The sequence below is a fragment of the Benincasa hispida genome, chromosome 11, assembly GCF_027475165.1.
Source record: "Benincasa hispida cultivar pf3 chromosome 11, pf3_genome.v1.1, whole genome shotgun sequence".
Lineage (NCBI taxonomy): Eukaryota > Viridiplantae > Streptophyta > Magnoliopsida > Cucurbitales > Cucurbitaceae > Benincasa > Benincasa hispida.
Genome location: NC_143488.1, coordinates 24457925 through 24466080, shown reverse-complemented (window position 1 = coordinate 24466080; position 8156 = coordinate 24457925). Strand labels below are relative to the sequence as shown.

The 8156-nt window shown below is 31.8% G+C and overlaps 1 non-coding gene across 1 annotated transcript; it reads right to left on the bottom strand.

Annotated features, from left to right (window-relative positions):
* Positions 1-7209: 7209 nt before the first annotated feature.
* Positions 7210-7282, bottom strand: TRNAF-GAA (transfer RNA phenylalanine (anticodon GAA)). Its single transcript has one exon. It is a non-coding gene; the product is annotated as a tRNA-Phe (tRNA).
* Positions 7283-8156: the final 874 nt, after the last annotated feature.

The window sequence follows — 8156 nt, the reverse complement described above, 5'->3', positions numbered from 1 at the left end:
TATGGATTTGGGGTATATATCAATTAATACAGCTTGTCATTGGTTTGTTAACGAGCCTTTTGTATTTACCAGTCAAGCCAAACAAGTGTTTTACATCAACCATCCCAAATATGGTAATAATTGATAAGTGGTGCAAGTAGTCCAAAACAAGTGTGTGTGAGATATGCCAGAAGTAGAAGAACGTGAGAATCACCAACCTGAGTTATTAGAAGTTGTGAATAGTATTATTTGTACAATCGATGAATTAATGAACGATATCAGTTTATGTAGAGTTGATGTTGATCCTATAGTCGTAGAAGAACAGATAATTCAGCAAGTTGATGATGACTTCATAAATGACGAGGAAGAGGATGTAAATCATCTTCTAATAGGAGTTTGAGTTTTGATGAACATCTTAATAATATGGAATAACCATGTAAATATGTATCTTCTTTTTCATTTCATAACTTACATATTGTTGTATAACATATATATTGTTGTTTGCGTAGGAACAATGGTAGGCCACACTGATGAGGAGGAAGTCTTGGAGTATTTAGCGGCCGAGCATGTTGGCAGATCATCCTCTATGGAAGATAATTCAAGTTATTTTATATCCACATTTTATTTTAGATTCATAATTGATAATTTATATATAAACTAATGTTTAATTAAACTAACGATGTATAATTTCTTCAGAGTCTGGTTGTGCGACTAATAGGGCTAGACGCGGATACTCTCGAAACGTTGATTTGGATAGATATGTGCAACAATTTGAGAGAATTCCTATCGAGATCGACCTTGTATGGGAGAAACCAATTTGCAACAATGCAACAAGGTTTAGCAATGTCATTTGTATCAACGCTCGGGATTCTTTTTCTGTTCGTTATGGATCATGGAGAGAGGTACCAATAGAAACTAGAGAGCTAGTTAAAAATTGCTTGTTGGTAAGATGGTTATTTGATATTTATATATGTGTCTGCATCTGCAGAGATACTAATTAGTTTTTCTTTTCTTTCTTAATTCAGAACCATTTTATGTTAGACTTGTCCAGCCAACTGGTCAATAATTTCATCGATGAACAGATGACATTCAAAGAGTATAGGGGGGAACTACACAAACACTAAGATCATTCAAAGAGTATAAGGGGGAACTATACAAACACTACAAAAAATAAAAATATGCAAGTTCTAAAGAGGCACGAGCACACCCACATGATTGACTTAAAGACGACATAGAAGATTGACACTTTTTATGCAACAAGTTTGAATCCATCGATTGGAAAGTAAGAACTTTTTGTGTTTTTTTTTTTTATGTTTACTTACATTTCAATTACTCATTTTCTCTTAATTTCTCATTTTCTTGGTCAGCCCAAAAGTACCCTCATACAGCTGGTTCTAAGACTTTCATACGCATATGAGAATCCATGGCAATATTAGAAGTATTTCTATATTTGATTTCTAAGAAAGTATTATTAACATCTTCTATGTGAATTGTTTTACAGAAAGGACCCGATGATCAAACAATGGACCTAGTGGACTTATTCAAGCAAACACACTATAAGAGTGACCAGACGTTTGTTAATCAAGCCGCTAATGATGTATATATAAGTTTTTATTTCGCGTTGTAACTTTATTTATATACAATTGTCATACAATAATTAGTTCTAATTATTGATGTAGAGTCAAATGATCGAGCCAAGAGAAGCCTCCACCCAAGAAGGGTCTAAACCAATATCAGAAGAAGAAATATGCGAGCAGGTGTTGGGCACAGAAATGGGCCTTGGTAGGACACCAAAGGGTAAAAAAATGAAAAAAAAAAAAAAGACGAAAAAGTAAATCATCGTCCAGTGCATCCTCATCAAGAGTTATAGAGGAGCAAAAACAAGAGATAGAAGAGTTAAAGGATAAACTTGCTAGATTGGACGAACTGAAAGTAAAAAGACAATCTGAGATGGATTATATGAAAGCTATGCTCTTATAGCTCATGAGAGATAAATCGAACTAGGTATGGACTCTTTGACTTTCATAGTAAACTAATTAGAAATTTGTGTATATTGTTATCATGCAGTTATGATAACAACATAAACGTATAGTTATGTAAAGTATAGTTAGTGTTCTAAAGTTGAGTTTGATTTTCAGTTTGTGCTAAATTATGTTAGTTTTTATATTGAAATTGAGAATAATTTTGGGGGAGGGGGGATTCAATAAACTTTATTTAAGTAAAACTAAGTGGAGGTATGTGTTGTAGATATAAGTTTAAGTAAATGTAGATATGTGTTGGTTTGTTTCAATTGTTATGAGTTGGTTGGGTATAAGTTGGGTCTTAAGTACAAGTATGTTTAAGTTTAAGTTGGTTTCTTCAAGTAAACATAGATATAAGTTTAAGTAAATGTAGATATGTGTTGGTTTGTTTCAATTCTGAATTATGTTTGTTTGTATATTAGGATTAAGAATAATTTTAGGGGGTGGGGATTCAATAAACTTCATTTAAGAAAAACTAGTTTATTATATTTATTCTTTCATTATTCAACCTTGTATATCATCTACTGGAGTTTTAGTCCAAATGGGAGTTTATTGAGTTGTAGATCCTAAAACTCGCAATTTGTAATGTTAAACGTATTCTATTATCAATAAAGATGTTATTGACGTTTATTCAATAAAACTATTATTAAATATGTGAATTGCACTTGTAAAGTCTAAATCAAATAAATTAAAGATCCATGGCTATTATATGAATACTTGAACTTTATGCGGAGGCATAAGAGCGGATCAAGTTCAATAAATAGTCTAAATGATCTATAGTATACGAATAAGGTTGGGTATCTTATTCTGGTAACATTATCGGATGTGGTCCACTCTGTAGTTATTACAATTTGTTGTAAAGTGCTACAAACAAAGTGATCCTAATTCGTTCATGTATTCATATGAGAAGTGGGGGCGTCCTATGCAAAGAGTTTGCATAAGATTGGACCAAGAATTAAGTCACTCTTACTTTATAACATTGTTTACTGTTGACTATTTCAAAGCGATGACCTAGGCAACTTGACCTTAATTCTGAGCTAACTATGAACTTCTATTTATTCAGGATTACCCTTAGATTTGTATGGGTGAAGGTTGGCTTAACAAAGCTGGCTCAATTAGCCTCCAATTTCAAGAGTAAGACTGGGTAGATAGTTTGGGACATAGGGTGTAAGACAGAATTCACTCCTACCTGCTTTTAAAGATAGTAGAGAGGTTGTTCCCTTAAGTATTAACTCTGGGTCTTGAACAAGGGGCCCCACCCTCTCATTGGCTCGAAAGGGGCTCGGTTTAATGATTGAATCACAAACCAATTGTTCATTAGCGAATTAGTGGGACTTAAGAAGCAAGATGTAATCTCGAAGGTAAAACAGCTTTTGACCTAGCCATTATGACAAACAACCTGTGAAGGGTTGACTTACTAATCATGGTTATATCGAATGAACATAATATATCTATAGTGAGGGAAATGCAACTACTGGGCTTTAGTGGAGTGACCCGGTAGTTAGCAAATGGTGGTTAATTAGGTTAAAGACTTTAGCCGGTTAATCACGGATTGTTGGAGCCCATGATCTATAGGTCCCCCTACTAGCTCATATCAGACTAAACCTTAGAATAGTGTGACGAACGAATTTGAAGTGTTCAAATTCGGTTTTTGGAGCAAAGCATTAAATATATATGATATATTTAATCAATGTTTGTTTGTGAATTAAACATAAATAGAAAGAAAATATGAGATATTTAAATAAGATTTAAATATCAAGATTATGAATAGTGATTCATATAAATTGGGATAAGTGTTAGATTTAATATTAAATTAAATTAATTAAATTGTTTAATTAATTATTTAATATTAATTTAATTTTTAAAATTGATTATTAGAATTAGTTTTGAAATTAAATGGATTTGGTCAAAATTGCATTATAAGTCAATTTGTTGACTACGATAAAAATACAATGAAAGTCAAATTGTTGACTTTTGATTTTTGAAAGTCAAAAAATCAAATTTGTTGACTTTGGACTTTGGGAGTCAAACTTTGACCAAGTTAGTGGAAAGATCCAACATTTGTGAATGGAAAATGCCAACTTTTGCATGGCTAAGTATTGTCTTCATTTGAAGACACTTATCCCACTAAATCCCACATTTGAGTTAGTGGAATTTTGAGTGTCAAATTCTCATCAAGCTTAAAGTTGCATTTTGCATGTCAGTCTTTAAAATGAGAGTTTAATGCTTTTGAAGACTTCTTGGCCATAGTGGGCTTAGATGAGATTATGTGATAATCTCATCCCTTTTTCTTTCAAAGCTTTAACTTTTTTCTCTCCAAATTAGTCACTCACCGGATTCCACCATCCCTTTCTAAGGTCGGAGAATAGTTGGAAACACTCTCGTGGTGGTCTACGAACCGTTCGTGAGGAGATTAAAGTTAATTTGGAGAAGATTCAAAGACTGCAAAGGTTGTATTCTTTTCCTTTTACTTGTTTAATTTCATGCATGCTTATCTTTCTAATTAATCTAATCAGAGTACTTTAGATCCATTTTTTTTCCGCTACGCATATGTTCGTTCCATCAATTTTGTTTAATTTTAAGTTGGTTTGTTTAAGAAAATGCAGATATGTGTTCGTTTGTTTCAATTCTTAATTCTGTTATTTTGCATATTGGGATTGAGAATAATTTTGGGGGGTGGGGATTCAATAAACTTCATTTATGAAAAACTAAGTTGGGAGGGGGTGTAAGTTGGTTTCTGTAAGTAAATGTAGATACGTCTTGGTTTGTTTCAATTCTTATGAGTTGGTTAGGTTTAAGTTGGGTTTTAAGTGCTACATTAAGTTTGAGATTGAAATGTATAATTATGAGTGCGTTGGGTTTTAAGTTTTATATTAGGTTTGAAGTTAAAGTGGGTTTTATTTGTTAATGTTCTTATATTGGTTTTAAGTTCTATATTAAGTTTGAGATTGAAATATGCAAGTTTGAGTTGGTTTGTTTTAATTCATTAATGTTCTTAGTTGAGTTTTAAATTCTATATTCATTTTGAGATTGGTATATTGTATTGAGCATAAACTTATTTAAATTTGTATTTTGTAGATACCTCAAGGTTTATGTTGCAGATGCATCTCCCGACAACGTATTTAGGTTGTAGATGTTAATGTTATTTTCGATTTTTAGGTTGTAGATGTTAATGTTATTTTCGATTTAGGAACTGTGGATTAAGGTTTTAGATGCATCTCCCGATAGGACCCGACGCTGTCATGTAATATTATTTTGGATTAAGGAATTGTGGATGTATTGTTTTAATTTGAGACAAATAGTATGTTGAAGACTTGAAATTCAAACATGTTTTCTATATATTATTTACTATATAGATATTTACTTGATTTTGGCAATTTTTTTATAATAGTTTGAATGATATTTGTAAAATTCAAACACGTATGACATTTGAAAAAAAAAAGATTTAAATAAAGAAAAAAGAACTAATTCCGATGATTAAATACACAATCTTAACGATACAAGGGGTCAGAAAAAACCATAATTTAATGTCCAAATTATTGTAGTGATTAAATTTTTATTGTTTTCAGTGTCGGGAAAGGTCCAAATTATTGTAGTGATTTTAAAAACAAAAACAAAAAATCCGGGTACCAAACGGGGTCTAAGAAAATAATATATTAAAATCAAAATAGATATATTTACATGATATAAAAGTCAAAATGATCGATAAGGAAATAATAACTATTTTGAAAATATTAATATAAGTGAGAGAAAGGTTAATAAATAACTAAAAGCCTTTAATAAAACAATTCAAAAAAATAAGAACATTTATGAAATATATGGTCTTTTCCATGTGAAAATTTCTTAATTAAATGACATTCATAAAATAACGGGTCAACATTGTCACGTTGTATGCTACTTTGGCAAAGAGTAATAACAAAAGAGTAATATTTGGCAGGTAACAACAATTTTGCACTCCCTAACCTTGTGGCCCAATCACTTTTTCTATGTATTCGAGTTGAGAGTTGGTTGTGTCGAGTGGGGTCGGGTTGTTCTGTGTATTCTGGTGTGCTTCCATCTACTACATCTGGCAGGAGCATAATCAGCGGCTGCATGGAGATCGACCGAGGTCAGAGTTTGCTTTGTTTCACCTTATGGTTTCTACGGTTTGTGCTCGAGCTGCTTCCTGGCGGGTTGATCTTCTTGGTCTTCTCTAGCGTGTTTACGGGTGCTTTTCTTTTTCTTTTTCTTTTTTAACTTACTGCTTCTCTCTGTTTTGCTGTTGCCCTTAGCTGTGGGGTTTTGGTTTCTCTTCTCTGGTTTTCTCTCTAGTGTTTTAGGGTTTTTTTTACGTTTACGTTTGGTTATGTTCTAGTTTTATCTTGTTCGCTTTATTTGCGTATTGTTGCCCTGTTTTTGCTTGTGCTTTATTACTTTGATGTCTTGATCCCGGGCTGTGGGATCCCCCTTGTTGTTGTATAATAATATCATCTATTCTAAAAAAATAATAATTATAAGAGATAAATGGTTTGACAGTCTTTTTGTGGTTTGGCTCACAACACACTTTCAAAGAATGGAAGGTTACATTTATGTTATTGTTTTAAAAGAAAAATAGCCTTGGTGTGTATATATTTTATGTTATTGTTTAAAAAAAAAAAAAAAAAAGTAGCCTTTGTGTGTGTGTATATATAGTTATTAGTAATATATTTTTAAACAATAAACAATAATTTATCCGTTAACCAAATATAACTCAACAAACATGAGTTTTGTACTATCGACCATGAAGTCAAAGGTTCGATTCGCCCATCCCACATGTTGTAAAGAAAATTAAAACAATAATTTATCCATTCTTAGAAAGAAAAAAACATAAATTAAAAAGAAAAACTTATTACAATTTTTTTCTAATAAAATTCTTCATAAATACTATAAAAATTAAATATATAACATAATACTTTTGACTACTTTAATTTTAAAAATTAATTTCCATGTAAATTTTACTGATAAAATTAAAATTGGTTTTCTAAAAACATGATAAAATTAAAATTGGATCTAATTATAAAAACAGTTTTTAATGTTGTGTAAATTATAATGAAATTGAAATGGGGCTCATGGGCTGGAAGCGACCATTATCCTGGCCCAGAACCGTAATTCGTCCTCGAGTTTTATGGGCCATGGCTACCCCTACGACGTCGTATGAATAAAATCTGTTGGTTAAAAACAAAAATAAAAATGCGGTGAGCGTGGATCGAACACGCGACCTTCAGATCTTCAGTCTGACGCTCTCCCAACTGAGCTATCCCCGCCAGTTGTTGTCCGTTTGTTCTTAACCCTAAATTAACTTAATTCATTGTTTTTGGGTAACCTTCGTATTTCCTTTTCCTACATCTTATACCATTTTTGAAAACATATCCGCTTAGTAATTTCTATTTGATATGTTTAATAACTATTTTTGTTTTATCTTTCTTTTTTAAGAAATGAAAACATAATAAGTTCACAAAATAATATATATATATATATATATATATATTTATAAGTTTTTTTATATTGTCTATTTTATTTGAATTTTCAACTAGGAAGGTAGTTACAAAATCAAGTCCAAAATTCTTACTAACCCTTTGTCTTTTATTTCTTCTATGCTCTAATTCATGCGTGCTATCAGATGTAGGACAAGGGTATTCAGACATTTGATCGATGCTTGAAGTACTAGCAATTTGATTATGAAGTGAATTATCTACTAATTGATTAATAGTTTTAGTCATGACAAAAACATGCTAAAAAAACACAACTCTATATTCACACAATGAATTATCACCTCAACACATAAACCTATATGTAGCACTATTATTAGCATAATCGATAAAAATGCAGTCAAAAGTTTTAGAACGAACCATGAATTTCTTGAATTCTGGATATGCTACCTTGGCTAAGCACCCCCCACACTCTCAAGTAATCTAGGTTAGGTGGGAGCCCTTCGACGGCTCGGAGGGGGTCTTATCCAGATTTTTGTGAGGAACCTTGTTAAGAATAAAACAAGCAAAAAGCATAACTTCTCTCCCACGTGTTATCAGATAATCCAGAGCTCAATAACATAAAATTCATCATTTCTTTTAAAGTTCCATTCTTACGTTCTGCTATGCCACTTTGTTTGAAGTGGATAGGGAGCAGTTACTTCACGAT